General features: G+C 47.6%; 1 protein-coding gene across 1 annotated transcript in view; it reads left to right on the top strand.

Moving 5' to 3' along the window:
• Positions 1–22,091: 22,091 nt before the first annotated feature.
• The window catches only part of TBXAS1 (thromboxane A synthase 1), a 266,910-nt gene continuing 263,209 nt past the window's right edge, over positions 22,092–25,792 (top strand). The window contains exon 1 of the mRNA XM_054188252.1: positions 22,092–22,179. The gene's annotated coding sequence lies outside the window, so the exon portion shown is untranslated. The remainder of the gene's footprint in view (positions 22,180–25,792) is intronic.

Genomic DNA, 25,792 nt, shown 5'->3' on the forward strand with positions numbered 1-25,792 from the left:
CGGGCCGGGCCGGGCCGGGGCCGGGGCCGGGGCGAGGCGCGGGGCCGGGCAGGGGCGGCGGGCGGCGGGGCCCCCCCGGCTCGGGACGGCGGCGCTGGGGAGGGAGGGAAGGAGGGAGGGGAGGGAGAGAGGGAGGGAAGGAGAGAGGGAGGGAGGGAGGAAAGGAGGGAGGGAGGGAAAGGAGGGGGGGCTGGCGCGGTGCCCCCGCTCTCAGCGCGGCATGGCTGCGTGTGCCGGGGCGCCTGCAAAAGTTGCACTGGGGGGGTGAGAGAAAGGAAAGCGAGAGAGACGGAGGGAGAGAGAGGGAGACGGAGACCGAGACGGAGAGGAGGGGAGAGAAAAAAAAAAAAAAAAGGGGGGGGGGGGAAAAAAGCGAAGGGAGTTTGCAAATAATCAAGCGCCGATGGCACTGATCGCGGCTTCCCAGAAGGAGAGGGAGCGAGCGAGAGAAACCCTCTGCTGAGATTATGTGGGATCTTGTTTAACAACACATTTCAATCAGGAGAAAAAAGGAACAGTCAACAGAAGTTGGTGAAACACTTCTGTCTTTCCCCCCCCCCACCCCCCTTTATAGAAAAGAGAGGAAAGGAAAAAAAAAATAAAAAAGGCAGCTGATTGAAGCTTTGCAATTCACTGGCTGTGGGGATCATATAATTTGAGCTCGTGTTTTACAATAGCATGGAAAATTCCTACCTCTCCCCCTCTCCCCAAATAAATCTTCTATTCCCTCAAGGCATTTCACAATCTGGTTCACTGACAAAAGTTCCAATTTATCCTTTTTTTTTTTTTCATTTAGCTTGCTTGCAGTGTAAATATTTAGCGGATGCATTTAAAATAAACATACGTTGTTGCTTTTAGGATTCGGGTTGTGTTTTTGTTGTTTGGTTTTTTTTTTAAAAGGAACCACATCAAAGAAGTGTTTACTTACTGAGATTGACAGCCACTACTTCCCCCCCCCCCGTTTTATTTTAAAAGATCCATCTCTCTGGTTGAGCTCTTGCTGTAAGAACACCAACCTGACCAGCATCATTTTTGTCGGTGCATACGAAAAAGCTGTAGGTGAAGCCACGTTATCCGGAGCCCCCTTTGCCTGACAGGGGCTTTACAAAGGAAGGTCAGTCACCAGGTACCCATTACACAGACAAGGAAGCTGAGACTCACGCAAAGCCTCTGGCAAAAGTGGAAACGAAACCTCGGGCTGTGATCCTGCATTAACTCCCTTCTGGATCTGCCTGCCTGGAGCTCCTTACAGGCGAGCAGGCTGGGACCAGACCGGTGAAGACGTACTCTCTTCGTGCTTGCTGATACGGTCCCCAAAAAAGCTGCTTCTCGCTGCTCCTGGCACCAGCCCAGACCTCTCCCACCGCAGGATTCGATTGTGGCAGGGCTCCGCACCCAGCTGCTGCTCTTCAGAGGTCTCGAGGAGGAGGAGAAGGCAAGAGGTAACTTTTATTTGGGGATTTCAGTGAGAGCCAAGCGCTCTCATCAGCCTGGCCCCTAATCTCAGGGTGCTCAGAGGATGTCTACGCTGGCGGATGAAAGCCGTCCAGGGACTGACCCGTCCTGACCGGCTGATGGAGCAGGATGGCCGTGTCCGCACTGCGAAGGAGGTGATCCCCAGGCTCCTGCGGGCCCCCTTGTTTGCAAGGTATCTTCAGTGTTTTGCATGACTTTTTTCTCCCACTGAAAAATGCCTGAAATAACAGGAGGGCTGTCTCACGGCCCATTAGCATTCTGTTTACAACATGAAGCTGAGGAGACGTGTCGGGGAGTGGCAGGCAGGGCAGGTGGAGGTGGTTGAGGGCGCAAAGTCGGCTGGGATGGCACTGGAGGACTGTGTACAGCAGAGGGAGCAAAACCTGCTGCCGTCTCGTCTCTGCTTCATTTTGAGAGTGATCCCAAGACCAACCACCACCAAATCTTAGGAAGTAATGGAGCTGCCTCCAGCTGGACCACTGGGGAAGTCGAGGCCGGAGCTGAAGGGTAAGCGGTTCAGACAGCAGCGGGTGCAGTATTCAAACATACTCCTTGCCCCTCTTTTATTTAGCCATGGAGACCCTCAGGGTTCAGCTCTAGGCACCAGGTCGACAACCTCCTGTTTTCCTGAAGCACATTTCCAGTCATTGTCATTCTGCGCTGCTCTCTTCGTGTATGATGGAGGGAATTACCTGCTTTTTGAGGCTATGGATGCTTCTGATCCCAGCCTGCCTTCTTGCCCTTGATCAGTGGCAGTCATGGAGCCCTATTTCAGAGCCATGGAGGAGACATGGAAAAGCATGGGAGAAGAGCAGAGGACAAAGCCAGCGGGGAGCAGCAGGCTGCTAAAGGAACCGGCTTTGCTTCTTGTCATTGCATTTTGCTGCAGCATAGCTCCAGGTTAACCACGTCACCCCTGCTCTCCTCAGCTGTGAAGTGGGGGCAGCGGTACCAGCCTCTGCTGTGTGAGGCTGCGCTGATGGGTTCTTCTCCCTCTCCGTTTCACCCTGAGCTATCCCATAGCCCTCAGGTCTGCGTTAACTCCACGTCCATCGAAGCTAGTATGATGCGTGAGCTTAAAGCATAAGCCAAACTCACTCCTCATCCCTTTTGCCAGAAGAAAAGAGGAAGGGGTCAGTAGAGGGGTCTGCAGGACTCCCTCTGTGTGGCCTGGGCATGGAAGTGGTGCCTCCTGGCCCGGTGGCTGGTGGGTGGAGCACGGAGGGGGACGCAGGAGCAGCCAAACCTGTGCTGACATACTTATGCAAATGCTAAAGCTGCCTGGCTCCAAAGCACGGGTTCTCCTGCCTCTTTTAGGGGCAAGGTGCTGAACTTGATGGACTACTTGGCTGGCCCAGGACGACAATTCCTGATTGCCTTTCAGGTTCAGTACTGCCAAGGACGTGACCGATTCTCATCTGCTGTTAATACATCCGAAGATAGGAAAATTAATGGCGATGTTTTCACCAACTAGGACCATTCTGGTCTTACATATTTTTAAATGTTGTTGCCAAATGAGGCCAGAACACATTTGGTAAACAAAAACCAGCCGCAACAGGTCCTGACCTCGGCCCAGCTTGGCTGCTAAAACCCGGTGCACGGAGGAAGCTCACGGTGTGTGGGCAGGCAAGAGGGAGCAGGGGTTCATCACCTTCCTCCTTGGCTCACATGGGGGCCTCCCTGATGGAGGGGACTTGGGGCATGGGATTGGAGCTGAGGGGGGGGAGGGTGCGGTACAACCCCTTGCTGTGTTTTCCGGCTGCTGTGCACAGACAGGGGTGGCCCAGCTCTGAGCCTACTACCTTCTTTCCATCATCCCCAAAATCGAGCATCCATGCAATGATGCTACACCCTTGGACATCTAGGCCCCCCTCCGTAGAGTGACCGTACCGGCTGGCAGCATGGACGCAGCACCCCTGAGGCAAGACTGTTCTGCAGGAGAGATTGTGGTCCACTCCGTGCACACCTGAGACCACAGGACGTGTCACTAAAATTTTGAATCACAGAGACTTTCCCACCCCAACAGGCTATTTCTTCTCTTTGGCCCCTTCCCTCGGGAGGGGATGGTGAGCCAGTGCTGGAAAAGCACCTTTTAATGTCTCCTCTTACGATTTTTCATTTCTCTATTTGCATATTTGGGTCTACCATAAACACACCCGTAGTCTGTGTGCAAGTACAGGGCGCGCCCAGCCTTGTCAGGGAACGACGTGTACCACGGAGGCGGGAGCATCCTCAGCTACATCCGCCGCGGCTCCCAGGTGATGGTGGCAGAGACTAAGCCAGAGAAAGGAGGGGTGGCCTTTTCACAGCGCTGGGCTGGCACTCAGGGGGGGCTCATTTCCATTTCTGCCTCACATACATACACAAATCTCGGTGGTCTTGGGCACCGGAAAGGCACACGGTGTTTGACTGGTGTGTCTCAGGGGGCTGCTGGTAACAAGCCCAGCCTTATACCCAACTGCAGTAGGAGTAGCGGGAGTTACTGTTTCTTGATGGAAATGGTGAGGACTTGAGGTTCTTTTTCTTTTTTTTTTTTTTTTTTAAAGTTAATACAGATTTTGGAGGTCAAGGTGCAAGAAAGAAGGCAGGTGAGTTTTAAAACGTAGTTGTTGGGCACCATTCCTATTTTAGGGGGATTGCGCGAAAGGACACAAGGTGCCCTTTGGTCTCTCCGAGCCAGAAACGCTACGGTGGCATCACCTCCTCCTCTCTGCTGCCTCTGCCAGGCCCCAGCTGTGCCAAGAGCATGCGAGGGGCAACGCCAGAGGTGCCTGCTACTGACGTGCGATTTCTTCCTCCTTCTCCCAAAGAAAGCCGAGGGGGTTTGTGGCTCCCAGCTTTCTCAGCTCATTGTCCATCCACTCCATTTTCTTCTTCAGAAAGACCGAGCCTAAAAAATGTACTAATAAAAGACTGTAAGGTACTTAAAAAAAAAAACAAACAAACAACAAAAAAATATTAAACCCGAAAAGACAAGCTGTAAGCACGCAGGGTGAGCACGTCGCCTTCAATGACAACCTTTAACACCTGTTTGCCTTCATGGAGGAGCTGGAAGGCAGCATGTTGTTAACAAGAATCAGGCCCCAAATCTTTCCCATTAAGCAAAGCAAAATATTTTTGTAAACACCAGGGGAAGGTTTCCCAGTGAAATACACACAGATGTTTTCTTTTTAAATGTAAATCAGTGCAGGAATGGACAGTTTAATTAAAAGCAAAATTATTAGGTAAGTGCTGAGGGAATCTGCTTTATTTATTGGGTACACTCACATATTTTTACTGGTGAGTCAATTGCAATTTTTAATTTCTTTCCTCCTAATACGATCAGCTGCAAGACTAGCCACTGTGATGTGGAATATTTGGGGGAGGATTTTTCCACGGATAGCAGGAATGTCTGCTCTGTGTGCAAGTTGCGGGCACTCGGGCAGCCTGCTATGGTACACCCAGTCCCAGCCTTACGTCTCTGCTAATCGTTAGCAAACACTCAGCATGGGCGTCCCCCGTGGCATCACCTGGAGAAAATCCTGTCCCTTGCGACCGGGATTTTGGGTTGCTGCTAGTGACTGAAACACTGGGGCTTACTGCTGGCTGGGATGCGAAGGGAAGAGGGCTACAATATTAACTGACTTTACACCCTGCTGCTGCTCCATCGCTAGATTAAGCTCCCTTCGGTACCTCCAGACGCAACCATTTTCGCAGGCAAATGTTTTGCAGGAGACCCCCCTGCCCCTTCCCTCCATCCTGCATCTCCCTCTTCATCATGACAAGCGATACAGACTGGCTCCTAAGCACGTCAGGAAACAGTCAGCGTACTGGACTGGGACCATGACTGCTTATTTTTTAATGTTTTGGGTAAAAGCCCTTATCTTTGAATGCACATGGAAAATACGCTGCATACTCTAGTGGGGTTGAGGACTGATGGCCCTGTCATAGCTTAAGTTCAAAATAAAACCATAAAAACCCACAGCAAAATTATCCCCTGCACCAGCGAGTGGGACTCTGTAAGAACACAGATATTTTTACTCAGTCTGAACACCAGCGGCATCCGCAGTGCAGCTCATGTGATGCAAATGCCTCTTTCAGGGGGTAAAAACTGGATTTACGGTGCGGACATACAGAGGGATGAGGCTTAATTCCCGATATGAAACCAGATGATGCTGATATAACCTCAGTGGCTTCAGTACCCCGATACAGACGGGAGCGTGGCAATGAGAGACGGGACAGATGTTGGTAAAACGCTTTAGGTACCACGGATGGAAGAAAGGTGGGATGAAAGCGCACAGTCTGATGAGTGCCCCAGGGAAGGCAGAGATCTGGGTCAGCTCATCCATGCCTACCACCACATCTGATCACATTTCTGAACCTTGCTTCCCCATCAAGGGTATCGCTGAAATAAATGCCGTGAAAATGATGTGGCCTCTCCGTTTGAGGGGTTAAACACAATTTCCCATCATCAAGCTTTTGCAGTTGGCTCAGGTATTGTTGTCAGGGTCTTGGATCCTTTTCTTCTTATTATTAAAAAAGAAACTTTGAAATATGTAAAAAAAAAAAAAAAGTGCTTATCAGATAATGAAATTCTAGCTGTGGTCAAGTCTTTCAAACAACCAGGGCCATGAATTAATTGGAAGTAATTATAGTCTTTTCTGAAGTATAATTTTTAGGGTATTTTTTCCCCTGACATTTGCAGTGTGGAAATTAAAAATAAAACGATGTCAGAATCACAAGATTTCAATCTGCCTTCAAACAATAATGTGGGCTAGTGTCAGAGGTTTGTCCTTGGCTGGAAGGAGGAAAAAATCACGGGAGAAGATCCTCTTGGTGAAAACTGCCAACAGCACCTAGTCGTGCATTTGCTGTGCTCAGAAATTCCTGGGAGACCCCTGCTTCCCAGAGCTTGCTAGAAACCCTCCTGCCTCTGCAGCAATGGGAAAGGGCGCAGCAGTACCCAGCTCCTGAGAGCACCGCGTTTGCGATGCAGGCTTTGTTAATTATTCCACCAGTAAGGCTGTATTAAGAGACACGCTCACAGCAAGGAAAAAAAACCCCACACCATTCTACACAACAAAGATTAAATGCAGTCCTTATATCCTGATGAAAATAACCCAGAGCGTAACAAAGTTATTTCTATATTTCCCCGCCCACCACTCCAATATTTTCCCAATTTTTAAAGGAGAAATTTTTCAAATGATCCTCTTCTAAATTTTGCCCTGATTTCGCTTCATAATTTCTCAGCTTCCTTTGGTGAAACCACCATGCCTCCCCTAAACTCCAGCTCAAACACTCCCTCTTACCCAAACTGCCATTCCCAAGGGAGGGACAGCCTCCACCAGCGTAAACTCAACCTTTTTGGTGGCCAGTGGCATCAGCAGGGCCCCGTAGGCAGAGCCTCAGCTGCTACCAGCCAGCGCAGCTCTACTGGTATCAGTGACGCTGTTATGCCCGCAACAGATACGCATCTCCAAACATGGCCACTTGGAAGGACAATTTGGCCCAGCCTTTTACATCAGCTGCTCCAGACTCTGAATTTTTCCTGAAGGGATGCATACGCGCACGCGAGGAATCAGCTTGCACTCCGAACCCCGTGCTTCTGGATCTGAAATTTCAGATTTAACACTCATTCTAAACCCGTTCCTGAACACCAGTCAAAGGGAAAGGAGGAAACTATTTCAGATGAAAGGGCCAACATACATAAAAAAAAATGTCACTTACGGTCAGGCTGTGATTATAGCACTGCCTAAAGTGCCTGTAGAGGATTGTCTGAGGGATGCTCTGTTCTGCAAAGCGTGTTGTATTTTTGATGAGGCATTAGGTGAGGTCCCCTATCATTATAGACTCTCTGGAGTTATTCACCAGCTGAGTTACAAGCCAAATTCCCACTGGGCAACGCCTGCCTGGCCCACGCATGTACCCCACCTTGCTGCTCAGCTTTATTTATCCCATTCTCCGCATTCCATCTTAAAAAGACCCACTGCATGGCCTTACTGGCACAGAGCAGATATGTTTGACCCCAGATGTGGCTTCAGCAACAAGGGAAGGGACTTCCCTCTGCCCTTCAGCCTCTGAAACAACCATTTCAAAGAAAGGTATCAGAGAGTAATGTTAATTATTTTATTATACTGGAAGTTATGATAAGGGAAAAAAATTATGCAGACTGAGGTAGAATTTTGGTCAGGCTGTACGAGACAAACTCAGTGACTTCGAAGTAACAAAACTTTCTGTGGGGCTTTGCCAAAGCTGATCTTCCATACTTCAGGGATAAGTACAGATGTGCTGACAGGAACCTCGTGGCTTCCAACCCATGTGCTGTGAAGAGCCTCATGGGATTTTCTGGAAAGCAACCACTTTTCCTAAGTTAAACATTTTTATCCCCCCTCCCCAAATGGCCAGAAGACTATCAGTGTTTGAAAGACAAGCATGAGTGTTTACTTCCATGACTTTCACGCTGTCAACAGAAAATACTTGAAACTGGAAGCAAAGTTTCCAAGAAAGCAGAGATGGAGATTTTCTTTGCTTAGATTAAATTTCCCAGTACCTTCCAGCTGTCCTTTTCCTGCCTTTGCAGGGCTCTCTCGCTCAGCTGGGAACCTGGAGATCCGAGCCCATGACCTGACCACTGATTTACTCGGGGACTTTGTGCATGTAAGTACTGGGGGCCAAGGAGCACATTTGGTACACGTGGTGCCTGCCACGACACAGCCCTGAGCTTGGCGGCAGCCTCTTGGCCAGTGATGGGAAACCCTTGTAATGTTTACACTTACTTGACTATTTAATGGAGGTCATCTCCTTTTCCAGCCCAGATCTCCGTAAAAGCCAAACCTGGCCATGAGGTCCATCACTGTTAATGCTGTACTAATATTATTAGCTAAGCGATGGGTGATGGGTTCACACAACAGCGCCGTGCCTTGCTGGTTGGCCGCAGCTTGTGACTATGGCTTTAAAAATCGTGCTGATGAGGTCTTGTCTGGAGACCCCGCCACCCACCCGCCTCCATGCTGAGAGCGCCAAATAAATATTTACTACTTCTCATAACAACACCCAGCCACACTCATCCTTACCGCTGCAGAGTAGTTCATCTAATTGAAATAAGAATATAAGTAAACTGTTTGTCAAGGCAGTTTATTAGGAAAAGCATTGCTGTGTCAGGAGCTCCCTCACTGTGAGAGATGCTGTGTTGTCTCTCTTAATATTTAATGCCATTTTAATAATATTTCCCAGTTAGGGGCGCAGGCTGATGCTACAGACTAAAGGCCAAGCCTGCCAAAGTGTGGAGGAAGGAAAGCTCAGGGACTGAGGTCAGCTCAACTCCATTGACTTGGAGGCTGGGCAAAGGGCAATCCTGCTCTTCTTCCAGGGGACTCAGCTGCTCCCGGGTCCCCCTCTGGGCAACTTTATCTCAGATTTGTAGATATTGCCTTTCCTCACTCAGAAGGACACTTCAAAAGTTTGGGGCCACCATGAGATACCCACGCTTTTCCCTTGGCAAACCCATTTCTCATTGCGATGCCGCTCCTGTTGGGCTCATTAATCAGATAAACCATAAACTACTGAATTTCTCTCAGGCTTGCGATTGCAGCCGCAGCCACAGCTCTCTTACCTGTCTTTGGGAAGTCTTGTTTTGGAAACCTCTAAACCTCTGGGTTAAAGCCAGAGGTGTTTTTGCTGAAGGACTGGGGAGCAGCAGCTTAAGTAGCAAAGGTCCCTGCTAGTAAAGTGTCCACTGACGCTGCCCCCACGTCGCCCTCCAGCCCTCACAGACCTGCCTTGGCCACAAAGCTGCCACTTAGGTGGCACCCCAGTCCCCGTGCCACCCCCAGGTCTTCTCCCGGCAGCTGTGCCCAGCTCAGGCTCTTCCTTGTTGTGAAAGATTCCTGGCTGAGGGACCGGGGAGTCAGAGCCTTTTGAAGCTGCTGCATAATAAGCTGTATTTCCTTTTTTTTTTTTTTCCCCCAAACATCACCAGACAGTTCAATAATAATTACATGAAGTTTATAATCAGCCAAACCAGCGTAGGCATCCACCTGGCCTACACGTAGCATTCGTGAGTAATTTTACAGAAAGGGCAGGCACTTTTGAACTAAGTGCTCAGGACTTGCGCGCAAGCAGCTACGGGAGGAGGGCCCAATTATAAATAAACCGTCCTTAGTTGTCACTTTGCTGTCTCTGACTTCCCACGCATTCAAATGGTGAGACTGATTCATTTAATCTTACTCTAAAGCAGCAAGCCACAGAGGCAGTTTCCTGACAGTTGCTTAAAAAAGTGTGGCTGAGCTCTCTTAAAAATTGTCTTGCCTTGTATTATATTTAGACATTGTGATTAGGGTATCTGCCACGATACGCTTTGACTTTAAGGCAGAAGTTAAAGCCACCCTCTGAAAGCAAACAGAGAGGCTCCCAGGAGCCAGAGGGGCACGAGCGCCGGCGTTGGGCGTTTGTAGGTGCAGAGCTCTTCAGCGCCGCTTGCGCTGCCGGCTCCCCCGGCGCAGCCAGCCTTAGGAAACCTGAGTTTTCATATAAACGCAACATTATTTGCCGTAATGAGACTACGGGGAAGGGTGGAGGCAGACAGTGAAAGGCTTAGCGGCTGTTCCCGTGAGTCTCGGCAATATCAGCTGAGCAATTCTTACGGTCTTCCCTTCTCCCCTCCTTCCCTCTTCCCCCCTCCAACCTGGCTTTCCTTGGCGAAGGCTTGGATGCAAAATCTGGACGCTCCTGTCATACAAACAAGGCTTATATATGTTTGTGTTGCTGCAAAGCTGATTATAATGACTACACTTCATGCATTTTACTCTAATTAAGTCGGTGGAGGTTTCAACACAGATACAAACTCGATGTGCAGCTCTGCCCTTGACAATTACATACTGAAGAGAGTACCTGAAAGCTCTTGTTTTGATAAATATGCCATTTAATATTTTGTAATGCTCAGGTAAATACAGCCGGTGAACGCGAAGTCTTCCGCATTTCTATATTATTATGGAGGAGGTTATTACAGTTACGCTGAATGAGGTTTCATCATTACGTGATTTGCTTTGCCAGAGTGCTCGTCAGATACTGAACTGCAGGTTCCAGTCCTACTGACCACCACCTGTGAGGAGAAGACCACCCAAATTCCAGCAGGCTCTCCGCCGCTGCTCTGGATGCAGGAGCTCTACAGCAGGGCAGCAAACGTGACAAAAAGCTGGCAGGCAGGACACGGTGAAAGACCCTCTGGGCTCTACGGTACACGGGGAGACGGGGAGGGCTCTGCGTAGAGGGGGAAGGGTAGGGAGCAGATGCCGTACCTCCAACGCCTTTTGTTAACCTGGGATAAATACTGCTGTGGAATTTAACGCAGTCAATTGAAAGGTGAGTTTCTCCCACGTGCCAAATGCTGGTTTTTTAGGTTGGTGTAGGATGTCTGTCTTCCTCCTCTAGCTGCTCTACAGAGATCTGTAAATCTGTTATTGCTTCCAGATACCCTCATAGAAACTTGTGCTTTTAGTTTAGTATGTAGAAAACTTGAGGTCCCACATCCAGATCTTAATGTTGGTCCAAATGTGATTGGATTACCATTCTTTTAAGATCTGCTGTATTCCTTTTCTCTCAGATAAAAATGTCATGCTAGAAGCTTTCCACTATCCCCGTGTCTCTAGAGAGAGTCTTGGAGACGTGAAGGTGACTTTTCTGTGAAATGGTCTCAATAGAATTCCAAAAAAACTTCATAATTTGGAGCCTGCTCCTCAACCTCCAGCAGAGATCAAAGGGATCCCAGAAAAAAATTAAGCACCATGCATTCCTAGGAGCTGAGCCTTTAGCTGTAATGAATCAACCAACTACCCTTTTATCAGCCAGATATAAATTGACTTGGGGCACTTTGGAGCTTAAGGCTAGTATAAGGCTGCTGGTTTAGGCTTTATTTCCATTAAAAAGTTTGACTCCAGAGGAAGACCTTGGTTTTCAAATGGTGGTTTTTTTCCATCTTCTTGTTATTTTCACCTCCAAGCTTGCTTGGCCAGTTGGGTATGAAAAGCTTGTTCTCACTTCCTAGCGGCAAGATTATCTGTTGATGGTATTTATGGGGTGCTAATTACTATCTGTCATTGGTATTTATGAGGTTCCAATTGCTACAGTACCTAGGCACCAGGTACAATATTGAGATAAGCATAAATGTTATTGAATGTGGACTCTGCTCTTCCCATCCTTGCGCTTGGACCCTTTGACTTGAATACTTTTCTTTGTCCTCTCCCTCCCGCTCCTTTTTATATTTGTGAGGCATCTGAGAAAAGGTGAGTTTTGTGCTCTGCTATGAAACAACCCCGGTTCGTGAACTCACCCGGGGGGTACCCAGTGCCTGTGGCTCCATCTTGGAGCATATCGTGCTTCTGGCCCTCACACTGGTGGGTAAACCAAGGCACCGGCGCTGTGACCGGCAGCACCAGCAGCAGAGCCCGCAGCAGCCTGGGTCTGCTTTGCCTGTTGCCTCCATGCCAGCTGATGCCGAATTGTTTTCTGTAGGATGTTTTCCAAAACCCATCAAACTGCGGCATCTGGGAGAGCTGAAATCAAACCAGGCGCTGCTTCCCAGCCTGTGCACAGTCACAGAAGGTGTCCCGGTCAGAGAGCACGGAAGGCTTTGAACTCTTTGGACCGGGAGCTGCCTAGAAGCAAGTAGAGAGCCACTGGAGCCTGGCTGGCATTAATGTGAAGAATTTTTTCTGGCTAGTGGTGCTAAAGAGACAGTTTCCTGCTCAGACAAACTACAGTATTTGACCAACTTGACCACCTGCTGTGGCCAGAGACTGAGTCTCAGCCTGATTCTGAGACAAACACATGCCTGGGACTCTCTTTCTACCACTACAGAGAAATTAAAATGATCCCACAAGAAAGTAGAGATGAGATGAAAAAAATGCAGGTCACTGTAGCAGCCAGTTCCTTAGTGGGGCAGGCATAAACTTCTTTAAGGACATATGTTGTTTCTATTATTACCTGATTATGGGAGGGTAGAGGGAAATGTGCTCACAACCTCAAGAAAGAAGTGTTCAAAACAAGTTTTGAAAACATCTGAATTAAAAAAAAAAGCTAGGAAGGAAATTGAAATGAAGTATCTGTGAACATTTTTTTTCCTCTGCTTTTTGATCAGTTCTAACTCCTGTCCAAGGAGAAAGCTGGAAATGACTTCAAAATGCAGAAGAAAGAGAGTGCACCTTTGCTAAGTGCTGCATGTGGGACAGCAACCCCGGGACACGATGGAAATGCATAAATAAGGAAGGTGCCACAAACTGAGATTTATCTCCTGCTTACCCTTACAGCTATTTCCTTACCCTCAAATTTTCTGGAATGAAAAGTTGTAAGGATCAGTAATTACACTAAGGCTTTTCCTTTATGTATCACCGCTCACTCAAGACTTTCAGCCCATTACACAAATAGCAGCGACGTGCTTGGCCAGGAGCCCTTTGAAGCAGGTAGTGCCATTGCTGCCAGCTTGGCTTCCCCAGCAGAAAAGCGGCGGCGGTGGGAGGTGGAGGGACGGCGCTTGCAGCACCGGGATGCCCTCACCTTCCTCACCCCAGCGAGTGACTCGTGCCTCTCCTGATTTCCCCCTGCGCAGGTTTCTGGCCTCGTAACCCATCTGAGGGTCGGCTCTGTCAGGATGAAGGTGCATTGCCAGGTGCCCTGGTGCACCAGGAGGACAGCGAGTGGGTGCCCAGCACCCAGGGCCAAGCAAGCCGTCGATCCTGCCCCTTGATCGCCGAGGGCTCCTCCATGACGCCAGGAGGTTTGCAGAGGACAAGCCGGGCCGGAGTCAGGTTACGCTGACTCCAAAGGACCAGGCAGCAGCTTCCCAGGGAAAACACATGCCCGCGTAAATAAAGAGGGAAATAATTATAAACGACTAATTAACTGAGCAGAAGTAAAAACGGATAGCAGAAGCAGGACTGAAAGACAGAAGGAAAAGAAACGCGCCTGCGATTTATTTATTTATTTTTTTTTATACAGAGGTTTGCATTTTGCATCTAAAGAAATAGGGAGAGAAATTTAAATACATATTTAGGAAAATAAATATCAAATGGGAAATGTGAAAGGAACCGTGAGCTTTTGTGAGGAAGCCACCGAAGAGACAGAATTATAAATGCATAAATCCAAATATCAACCTTTGTTCCTTCAACAGTAAAAAAAAATAAAAAATTCATTTAGTACAGAGTGAAAGTAAGCTTTTGGGAAAGCACCTGAGGACAGTGCTGAGCATTGCTTACCCTGTTATCTTTGCTCCAGTCACTGGGCAGCATAGTGAGGTAGTTATTAGAAGTGTTATTTATTCCAAGAAAAATTGCATTCCTTTCTTCTCACCACTACCTTGCTTATAATCAGGTGTATTTATTGAAATGTGCTCAAAGCCCTGAGCTGCACCACCACCAGTCTCCCAGCACCGTTGGCTCAGCTGGCCAGCAGAAGGATAAAAGACCCCTACCTAGTGAGATACCCTTCTTCCCCATAGAATGGTTTGGGTTGGAAGGGACCTTAAAGGCCATCTAGTCCAACCCCTCTGTAACAAGCAGGGACACCTTCAATTAGATCAGGCTGTTCAGAGCCCCGTCCAACCTGACCTTGAATGTTTCCACGGATGGGGCATCTACCACCTCCCTGGGCAACCTGTTCCCGTGTTTCACCACCTTTATCGTAAAAAATTTCTATTTATATCTAATCTAAATTGACTCTCCTTTACTTTAAAACTAGTACGCCTTGTCCTGTCGCTACAGGCCCTACTAAAAAGTTTGTCCCGTCTTTCTTATAAGTCTCCTTTAAGCACTGAAAGGCTGCAATAAGGTCTCCCCGGAGCCTTCTCTTCTCCAGGATGAACAACCCCAACTCTCTCAGCCTGTACTCATAGGACGGGTGTTCCTCTGATCATTTTTGTGGCCCTCCTCTGGACTTGCTCCAACAGCTCCATGTATTTCCTGTGCTGAGGGCTCCAGAGCTGGACACAGTACTCCAGGTGGGGTCTCACCAGAGCAGAGTAGAGGAGGAGAATCCCCTCTCTCGACCTGCTGGCCACGCTTTTTTTGATGCAGCCCAGGATACAGTTGACCTTCTGGGCTGCGAGTGCACATTGCCGTCTCTTCCTTCTTCTTCTTAAGGAAAATAATAACCCCAAAAGCTAATAGCTGCCAGTGACAAATCTCCCTTGGACTCAGATACAGAAGATCGTTCCTAGTCCCTTCCTAGAGGGACGTCCTACCCTGTTAAACAGCAAAGCTGGTGGGGGGTGAAAGTGGGGCAAGGAGGTAAGTAGAAAATGGCTTGTCAGGGAAGCAGGATCTCACTTACAGAACTCCTGAACTGAGAGCCCAGCCTTTAACTTTCTTCCAAAAGGCTAGATGGAAAACAAGTCTAAATATGCTTTCTTTGCTCAACATCACAAGGTACCTTCTGTACTCTACTCTCTTATGTTTCTGGATGAAAGAAAATTGAGCAGGCCATTTATCACCAAATTAAAGTCACCGCTATCAAAATCATTCTGTATCCAAAAGAGCCGAACAAATTTGATCTTACTTGTAGAAACATATTTTGGGCAATGATAAAGAGCCTAGACCAGCTGCTTCTCGCTTAGCTCTTATGTGGGCAACACCTGCACGGATTTCAGTCGCAGACCAGCTGAGTGAGGGCTGGCCAGGGGAACTGCAGTGCAATGAGCTGAGCTGGAGATGGAGGGGCTGGCGCTTGGAGATCACACTATGTTCCTCAGCCTGGGATGCTCCCTGGAGACACGGCGGCCAGGTACGTGCTGCCTTTTTTCCAGCCCGGTTAGGAGATAAAGGGAGTGACCCTGTAGGGAGAAGATTCAGGCAATGTGATTTAAAAAAAAAAAAAAAAAGAAAGAAATAAAAAATCCCCTCCATGATTTTGTGGCTCTTTGAGCACGCTGGGTGGTGGGGCTGGAAGTAGAGGAGCACAGGCACAGACTTTATTAGTTTAATAAACTAGAATGACCAGCATATTTTGACACTCCATCACTGTAACTAGACTTCAGTGAGACAGGGTCTTCAGCCAGTGCTATTTCTGAGGATTTTCTTGTCCTTATGCTTGCCCTGCCTACCAGGCACATGGGGGCTGTGCTGTTCAACCCTCCTTCCCCTCCTTTATGTTCCCCATCCCCACACAACCCACAGGCAGAACTGCCCAGCAGAATTACTCCCCTCCCCCAAACTCTCCCTCTTTCAGTTGGTGTCACCACAAAGGAATAGATTATTACTGACACTGATCCAAATTTAATCCTTTCAATAATCTGATTTTTCCAAGCCTATTTATATCCTTGAAATGACAGTGGGGTTTAAAGTGATACAAATACCTGAGCCTAAGCACTGGTACTATCCGCACTAGCCTACTCCAGTTTTGACTCTCCACAATAAAGCGTAACCCCAAAGATTATGTGACAAATTCCTTCCCAAGTGATGGTAGCGCTAGACTGGTCCTTGGTCCCTCTTTTTGGTGAGCAATACTTTTCATGTATTTCATACAGGTTTATGCTGCGTTACACTGGTAACAAGCTGAGGTCCTGAAATAAGTTTTAAAGCTCATATAAATGTAGAATTTCTTTTCCCTTTGTGGATTTTTAATAACCTTCTGGTGTCTGGAAATGATCAAGAAGGAAAGCTTTCATAGCAATGTAAGAAGTATAAACCCATTCTAGTTTGTTATTTCATCCAGCAACTTGAGAACTTTTTTTATTTTCCTGGGCTTTAAGGTGATCAGCCAATGTTTTCTCCCATCCCCAATCTCCTTAAGAAGCTTATTAATGTTTTACATTCAAAATAAAGACAAACCAATCTGAAAACAAAGCCATCCTTAGGGCTGCATATTCTAAATTTGCTTGCTGGACTATTTCCACTATTTGTAACCAATTCATTTTAATATTGCTCCTGCTTTTTGCTAGATCTGCAGAACTTCAGTTCACACGTAGCCAAGGAGTAGTTCAACCAGCAGTCAGCAGGTTTTTGTTCTCTCTCCTCCCCCCCACTTTTTATAATTCAACGCAGTGACTTGTTTATATAACCAAATCCTTTTGTTTCTCCAAAAGGGACTTGGATATTCCACTGAGTGACGACACCCATGGTAGGTGATGGTCTGGTCTTTCCAAAGCAAAGACCTCAGTTTTCAGCAGAATTTACATTCCCGTAATAAATATTTAAAGGAATTATAATGGCACTGAAACAAAGAATGTCCCTCTGAAACACACACATGCGCGCACACACATACACACACACACGTGTGTGCACACACACTCAGAGTCCATTAGTCTGGGGTCGCTTTGATGCAGATGGTACCTGTGCTCAAACCCTGAAATAATTTACGTTTCTCCATTAGAAAACTTGGCCACTTTGGATTTTTAATACCCCATAAAAAACTTATAAAGTGCTATTCCTTACTGTCTATGTAGCAGATCACTCAAACATCTACGTCAAAGGCATTTGTGCAGCAGGATCCCTTTTTGCCCCTAAAAAGGTATAAGACAGAATACAAATCGTGCTGATTTCTTTTTGTCAGGTATGAGCTTTAAGATTTTCAATCAATCATCTCTATTTTTTCTGCAATGGGCTAAAATAAATGACAGCAGTATGGCAGTTTTGGAACATACCGGGGCTACACAACTACCGTTTGGCTTCGAATGTGTAGACTATTATTAAGCAAATGAGATACTGATGCACTTTTCCATTTACAAAGCTTGTATTTGCCCCTGTGGGCATAACACCAGGTGATGTCTTAATTAATGATGGTAAAGATCATGTGTATGACATAAACAAAAGAGCTGCTCTTTAAAAGTAAGGAAAAAGGAAATATTCCCACTCCCTTGAGGAAGAAGAATGAACCGATTCCAAAAAGCAGAATAACGAAAACCAAAAGGGAAAACAGGGAAGAATGCGGCATAAATATGGGAGCTACCCGCAAATGTCTCCGTCTGCAAACGAGATGGTATTTATTCTGTACAGTATGTTGCATCCTGCACAGCAGTTCACATTACTCATAGCATAACCTGTCCAACTTTAGCATTGACCCATGCCCGCATTAGCAGGACCGTGCCTGTATTATCCGCTGGTTGAGTATAGTGCCCACTGAGTGCTGCCCGCTGAGGAGGAGTCAGAGCTTGCTGTCCCTCCTCGTGCCGTGGACCCCCTGATTTCACGAGCAGCTTCACCATGAGGAGGCTGCTACCTGCGGAGGAGTTACTTTTGCAGAACTGACCCACTGAGACAACACGGCTTGATGGGGTCTGACATGTCCCTCTTCAGATTGGGAGGTGAAAATGCGGTGGTCAGTACTCGCCTTCACCCACTGTGTTATCCACATCTGCAGTGGTCATGTGATGGGAACAACAGTGATGCGTGCTTATCAGGGGAAAACTATTATCTCTGACTTTCAAAGCCTGAAACCTATAGGATGGGTGGGAGCTGCAGAAGGACCCGTGTCTCAGTGTCTCACCAAAAAAGCAAGTGAAAGGGATGAAGAAATGGGTGTTCGGGGGGAATCAGTCTTGGAGAGGGCCCCAAAGGTAAAAGGGCAGGAGGGAGAAGGCTTCATGTTATTTTTCCATTCATTCCTGTGTCCAGGGCTAAGGTAGAAAAGAGTACTTTGTCTCCATTTCCACCCCTATCTCAGATTTTTCACCTTGGGAATCTGGTCATTCTTAGCTCAGTAGGTTTAATTTGCTGTCTGACGTGAACGTACCCATCTTTCATGTTGATCCTGGCTTAAACTCAGAAACAGAAGTAAGAGTGGAAAATAACCTACTTGGCCACTACAGACAATAACACCAAACCAGTTTAGGAGAAATGGAAGGTGAGCACAGGTATGTGGGAGGTCTCCAGCTAAAGGTGGTGCACAGCCAAACAGCAAAAGGGTGGATGTGTGTCTGTGGACATGTGAGCATGGATACGCGTGCGCCATCAGAGAAGCAGGGATAACTTCCTACATATTCATCAACCCTCCTTGATGCGTTCAGCTTTCTGCAGGCACCAGCACAAGGAGGCAGCCCTGGAAAAGGTTTACCTTCATCTCTAGAGAGCTTTGTGATAAATCCTCCATCCAGAGGAGAGAAGGAGAAAGACCTCCTGCAAGAAAGGTGAGATGCCTCCAGGGCAGGGCAGGAGAAGTTCCTCCTGGGAGAGGGGCAGGTGTGGATGGAGGCAGGAGGACCTCCTGCTCCTGCAGCTGGCTCTTCCCATGCCATCCCTGCTCCATCTGCTGGCAGGAACAACACGGAGCCTCCCAACATTTGCCCACCGGGATCCAGCTCCTCCTGTGGCTTCCCCAGCCCAGATTCCCTCCATGGCCTCAGTTCATCTGCCGCAAGGGCCAAGGGTGGGAAGAGCAGAGGCTTCCCCAGGAACAAGGAGGGAGAACAACCCTTTCTTTTGGGTCACAGGATGAGGAACTGCCCTCCCATGAGCTTCCCTCTACTTTTGCTTCTAACATATCGAGGTTACAAAGGAGCAAATTAGGTATTGTGCATGCTGCCTATTTGCCATCTTATCTGCTGGCTGGGAACCTGATTTCGCTGCTCACTTGTGGCCAGCCAAACCCCCGTGGATCAGCTCCTGTCTCAGCAAGTGCCCAGGAAACCAGGGTGCAGCTGTGGAAGGTATTCAGGGGAAGCAGGGGCACTTCGGCTCGCTGGTTTGCTGCTCAGCACTTTGCAAGGTTATTGTTTTGGCTTTACCCACATTTTTTTCCCATGCCTACTGGGTGTTTAAGAGAATGTGCTGAGGGTAGCTCTGGTCTTTTAAAAATACGGAAGCAACACGGAAAGCTTTTACCATGTACGAGGCTGAATGGCATTGCAAACTTGACTCACTCTTCCCTGTGCAAGGAGACACAGGCTGGTTTAAGAAAGCTCCCCTGTGCAAGGCAGTGGGATTTTTTATCTCTGGCACTGCTGGCATTAAATGGTTTTTCCTCTTGTCCTGCCTTGTGCTATTGGGAAATCATCTGCACCTGGATTTTGCTTCTCTTTTCCATATGGGAAAAGAATCGTGTTTATCCTCCTGTGGTCCTTGCAGATGGCATCTCTTTCAGCTCTGCGTTGGAGGTGGTCAGGTGAATGGGGTGGGCTGAGGTTCCCCACATCAGCCGTTCCCTCACAGAGGGAAGAAGGGAAGCCAGTGTCAGACCAATATTTACAGAAAGTTTACTCTCCAGTGGATTTCCGTACTCCAACAAAACAATAGGAGGGTCTGGTACTATATTATCCACGCTTCCTCTTTATTCTGATTTTATCTGTGAATTCTTGCAAATAATAGATGACTGAGACCATTATTGTTCTGGGAAATAGGAAGATGAAAACACTAGAGAGACCTTAGCAATTTCAATGGACTTATTCATGGTGTATTTAGTTATGCAAGTCTTTGCAGAGTCAGGAACTAAAAAAATACCTGTTGGAATAAGTGATAATTCTGTGTGTTCACAGTTCTCTTATGGCTCATTTTTAATAAGACATACTGCCCGAGTCAACCAAATGCTATGGAGTTCAGAACAAAAAAAGAAAACAAACATCGCTCCACTCTTAATGCCACAAGATCTTGGGAAGCAATCCATTCCAGCTCTTCTATGTCTCTGCTCTAATACAGGCATTCTTGATGTAAATTGCATGCTGGTGATTAATAGATCTTCTATCAATTGAACTTGAACTGAAGTCAAAAGAACATACTCTTTCTTTTTTTTTTTTTTTCTTTTCTAAACCTGCATTAAAAAAGATTATTCAGAAATCTTGGAATGAAAAGTGCTAGGTCAAAACTCACATTTTTCTAGCAAGCCTATGAAAACTTACTTTTAAAAGTCATATACTGTAGAATCTCAATTATCCTGGAAGGCTTATCCGGGTTATGGCTTAAGTATGCTATTCATGTGCTGCCAGCTTGTTCTAGAAGTACAAGACGAGCTGTAGCGCCTTCCAAAGCGGCAAAACCCTTCCCTGGGCCAGGCGGAGTCGTCCAGAAGCAGCTGGATGGTTTGAATGGAGCGGAGGAGTCCTGCCGCCGCCCAATGGTCCTGCAAGGAGCAGCGTGGGTCCTCCACAGTTCTGGCAGGACTCTGTGTCTGCCTCCGCACGAAGTCCCAAGCTCTGGGAAGTCTTCTTCAATTGGGAACATTGCCATACGGCTGCACGGAGCCGGCTGTGGTGTGGTGCTGTGCAGAAGCTAAGAAGTCTTCATGGGTACCACCTGTCTGTGCACTAGAACCTGCTGCATCACTCATGTATTATTATTTTCCATTATCTAGGACCTTTCCTTCCTCTCCTGTTCACCTCAGGTAAAGGGGAGCTGTTTGTATATCCATGGGCTTAATACCTACTGATCTCGGAAGAACTCCTCTGCCTTGTTGTACGTTAACATTGTTCACATTTTTGATGCATATGCAGTTAATAAAATTTGGGCAAAACTTTCAAGCTTTGACTATACTCTGGACAGACGATGAATTTTATGTTCTCCATGAAGAATCATTAAAACTTGCTACCCACAAGGACTGATTACTAGGAGGAGATTTTATTCTGAAAGGAGAGCTTTCCCTCCTCTGCACAGCCTTCCTCTCGGTGTTAAGATAAACAAACATTCCCCTTTAGGCAAATCGGCCCATGCTCCCAAAGGTTTTTTTGTGGGTCTCATGGCATTTAGTGTTCCTATTGATCTCCCAAATTCAGGACAGCAGCGATTGTGTGAGAAACTTCACCTCTAGTTTTCAAAAGAAATGCCTAGCTTTTGGGAAGAGATGCCGAAATAAAGGCTAAAACCACAAGGTAAAGCCAGAACGTGCAGTTTAGGCTCACCTTGCCCAGGTCCATCAATTCAGGTGAAGGTAGTTTGTGAAGTGAAAGCCCGAATGGTGCAAACTAATTCAGAATAAAAGCAGTTTTGGTGTGAAATACATGTCCAGCACAGGGCAGGGGAGTTACGCAAGTGAAGCTAGTCTGCAGCAACTCCCACTGTGGATAAGCCCTTAATTACTTCTAAAATCTCACCATTACTAAGCCATGCTTATAATTTCTAGAGGCCTTGAGTTTCTGGAACAACTGGAGTATGAGATTCAATTGCATTCACTTCAGTGGACGATACAGTTAAGTATGGGCACGTTCGTAGGCTTGAGGCCAGTCATTAACTAATTAGTGTATGGGAACATTTAATTTTTTCCCATCTGATTTTGCAAAGTTATTTCGCAATACTTGTTTATGAGCCTTTTTTTTTTTTTCCCCCAGCTTTTTCCCCCCCCCCTTCCTTCCCAGCAAACCAAACCCCCACCAGAATCAGAAAGAGCACTGCAAGCACTTCCCGTTTTCTCCTACTGTTTGCTGAGTTTTGCTTTTTTTTATAAATACATATGTATATATAGCTTTTTAAAAAAATAATTACTGGGTTTCAGAGTGTTTGCTTCCTCTGCGGCCATGCAAAGCCTCTCTTCCCAGTACGGCCCTGTCAGCGGGAGCGGCGGGGGTGTCCTGCCCCGGAGGAACTACAACCCCCGGCGTGCGTGGCGAGGGGCAGCCGGGGAGGGGGAGGGCAGGGAGGCGCGGGGCCTTCTGGGAGTTGTAGTGCCGGCCGGCCCTTCCCAAGGGCGGCTCTCCAAGCACCTGTTTGGTTTTGTGGGAGGCAGCGATGACTCGGCTCCCCACCGCTCCCCTCGGGCGGTTGCAGTGCTGGCAGCCCGACCAGGAACCGGTGGAGGAGGCAGGGGAGAAACTGAGAGGTAAGGATCTCCCAGCATCTGCCGCGGAGTCGGCGGGGAGGGGGCTGTAAACCCTATTGCCCCCCTCACCCCACCCCACCTCGGTCCTCCTCGCTCCCGTCCTTTTGGGCTGGGAGGTTTTGCCCTGTCGCATCGTTGGGCAAAGTCGTCTGGCTTTGGCTTGGCTCGCGGGAACGTCTGCAGCATTAGCACGTGGGACCGGCCGTGTAGGGCTGCGGTTCTCCCTCGCAGCTGGGGTTAGAAGTGTGGCCGTTGGCTCCTTCATGTACAGGTTAGCGGGAATAAACAATCATTCCATCTTAGAAGAAGGTCGGGGAGGGAATCCCGTTCCCCATAGGGACCGGAAATCTTTCTCCAGTGAGTAAGGGTCTTATAACATCCAGCTTCTTGCTGAATTTAAGCTTGCTTTTTAACCTCTTTTAAATTTCTTTTTTTCCTTTTAAGTTGACTTTCTAGCTCTTAGTAGAGAGAAATAACCACATACAAATTCTGCGTAAGTGGCTGCAGCAGCCCCTGGCTGCGTTCTTTTCCTTGTCGCCGCGTTTCTGCTGTTTGCTGAGCTGGAGGCGACTGAAAGTCTCAGGCTGTGCAGATCGCTACAGTGAAAATCCTTGGAAACGCTTCAGTTTCATCCTGCTGCTTCATAAAACAGCGCAAGCGGTCAGGGTGGCGCGGGGAGGAGAAACAGCTTTGTGCGCTTCGTGGGTCAGGTAAAACGCTCTCTGGAACATTTCGGCTGTGATCCTCTGACAAGTGGGTGCCTGGGAAACTGTTCCAGCCTTGCTGTTCGTCCTTACGCCTGAGCGTAAATTTGCCAGAGAGTTTTGGGAAATACTTTGCACGAGGATGCTCTGCTGGCCTTCCAGGGCTGAATGTACATCAGACGGTGATCCCCGAGGCATGGGGACTGGATTCGATGACACAGTTATACCCTGATGCTCCTTTCCTACAAATAGTTCACTAATCGTGCTGAAGACTGCAGATTTGCCGTATGCACTACTTATGGCGCCTTGAGGGTGGTTCTCAGCTACTGGTTCTGGGGTGGGACAGCAAGCAGCGGGCACGCTGAAGACCGCAGGAGCTGAGTAGAAGGTTTTCAGCTAAAGCTACCGATGCAAGACTCTGTTTAAATGAAAAAAAAAGTGGAAGCAAAGACAGGAGTTAGTCCTATTAAAGGTCTCACCCAAGAGAAGCTGGGAAAGACATTTCTCAGTTCTGCTGGGAATTGCGTTGCCCTTTTAATGGTAATAAAGTAGCTTTGCCGTTAATCTCCCCAGAGGCTGCCAAATGCTGAACAGGTCTGGACAGTGAGGCAATTCCCTTCCTGCTGGCAGACTTGCTGCCTCTGGGTCAACGTGGGGGTAACAGCTTTTGGGCGTGTTGGGTTTGTGGACCGTGGGCAGCAGGGCTGCTGTCGTATGGAAAGGCGGAAAGGCAGAAAGCTAACGAGGAGGTGTCCTTCACGAACCAAACATGCAGAAATGCTAAACACGGTGCCCTCGAACAGTTACCCACAAGGAGGGAAAATACATCTAAAATGAGGATGCTATAGCTAACGTTAGAGGTGTTGGTAAGAAGTGCTAAACTTTCTGTCAACTAATCCATTACCTTAAAAAAACCCCAGCTGCTGTAATGGGGAGGGCTCGTGGGCTCCTTTTCACATGAAGTTTTTCATACACCTCATAGACTTTGGGCATAACTGATGCTTGCCCTGTTTACAGTGTTAGAGACGCTGCTAATGTGCAGGTAATAATAGAAAAATAATTTAGGGGGGCAGTGGCACCAAATCTGTAAACATTCCCTACACATTGAAGAAACTTTCCCAAATATGAGCAGCACTAATATCAAAAATGGGGGACCGTATCTGCGTGCAGCCTTGCTGAGCTCCGGGTATTTCCCTGTACAATGACACCACATAGCCCAGTTTAACCCAGGCGATGGGAGCCACCGCAGGGCTGGCAGCTCCATCTCCAGAGCAGGGACACGGCTGGGGCTGCCACTGCAACCCTGGGGCAGGTTCCTGAGAAGGAGGATGATGGTGGTGGGACCTCCTGTTGCACCGAGCCCTGTGTGTGGGCAGCGGCAGCGGCAGCGGCATGTGCCTCTCCCTGCTGGCGGCGAGGGCTGTGCCAGCAAAAACGCATGGACCTTCCTCCTCCACCTTCCCCTATCTGCCAGTCAGGCTGCAATGTCAAAAACTAGCATGGATTTTCCTGTTTACCCAACGTCAGCGTACCTCCCAAAAAGCAATTGCATGGGGTTTGTTTTCCTTTCCTCGTACATATCACAAGTCAAACAGCGTGATGTGGCTAATGGGATTATATTGACCCACCTCTGCCGTTGCTATTAATATCTGAAGATATTCCCAAATGCCACAGCCCCAATGACAGTACAGTTGCCTGCCCGTCTTTGTCTTGCCAAACAGATCGGGGTCTTTTTACGTTAGCAAGTCCAATAATTGCTAGTCCGAATTTTGGTCCTTGCTAGTGTTAAGAAGCTAGGGACCAGATTCTATATAGAAGAGAATATACAGAGAATATTCATTTTTGCAATGGATAGCAAGTTGATTTGTAATGCCATTTGAACAGTATCAAATAGTCAATTTTTTTTAAAAAAAAAACAAAACAGGAGGCTGAAGGGGTTTGGGAGGGTGGGTCGTATCTTCTTCTTGCTGACTGTAGAAACATAACCCACCGTTTTAAAAAAAGTGCATTCAGAATCCGACCCCGGTGCACAGGCTACTAAATTTCAGTTGCTGTTTTTTTGTCATTATTGCAATTGCAGTAACTCTGTGAAAGACAAGACAAAAGGTTGCTCTTTCCACTTTGAGCTCTTTCCATCCTCCACTTTTACAGCAAAGGTTACCCTGAGCAATGTGTACATCTGTCTCTTCTAAGTGTAGAAATACATATTATTCATACCTTGTCAATGTATATGCTGGAAAACAGAAGCTGAATTTATAGCTATATTTCCTCTCTGCTGGGGCTTTTAGAGTTGAGTGTTTCAGTGTTTCCATTATAAACTCCTATTTTCCGAGGTTTATAACAGTCTTCAAGAGTGTAGCGGTCTTGAACCATAATAGGAAGCATGTAATGTTGCATTTACAATACAGCTGTAACAGCACATTAAGGAGTGTAATCTTCTCAGTGTACCCACAATGCTCCAATAAGGTTAATTGGACTTACATACACTAAGAGAAAAACAATATTTTACCCTTGGAGTTGGTGTTCTCCATCCAGAGAGCTGAGAGCATCACACAGGGACAGAGTGCACCTGCCTGCACCAGATGTACAAAAATGCTGTTCCATGCTACACCGCTAAAACACACGTGTGCATCTGCAAAGGCCCCTCTCAGCACCCACTTCCCTCATTTGATGCTTCACTTCTTTACGGACTTGGCCAAGGGAAACTAAGGCAAAGGTGACTGGAAGAAGCAATTATTTTATCGACTGTAGGGTGAGGCTTTCGTCCTGTGCGATGTCGCTGCTGTTCCTGCCCTCAGCTTCTAGTCTTGCATAAGTATAGGTCCCATCTGAAGCCCATCTTCTCCATTTCCAGTCAGCTTACTCCATCTGGCGTCTTGCATTCATGTGTCACTTTGCTTACAAATACA

The sequence above is a fragment of the Rissa tridactyla genome, chromosome 1, assembly GCF_028500815.1.
Source record: "Rissa tridactyla isolate bRisTri1 chromosome 1, bRisTri1.patW.cur.20221130, whole genome shotgun sequence".
In the NCBI taxonomy this organism is placed as follows: domain Eukaryota; kingdom Metazoa; phylum Chordata; class Aves; order Charadriiformes; family Laridae; genus Rissa; species Rissa tridactyla.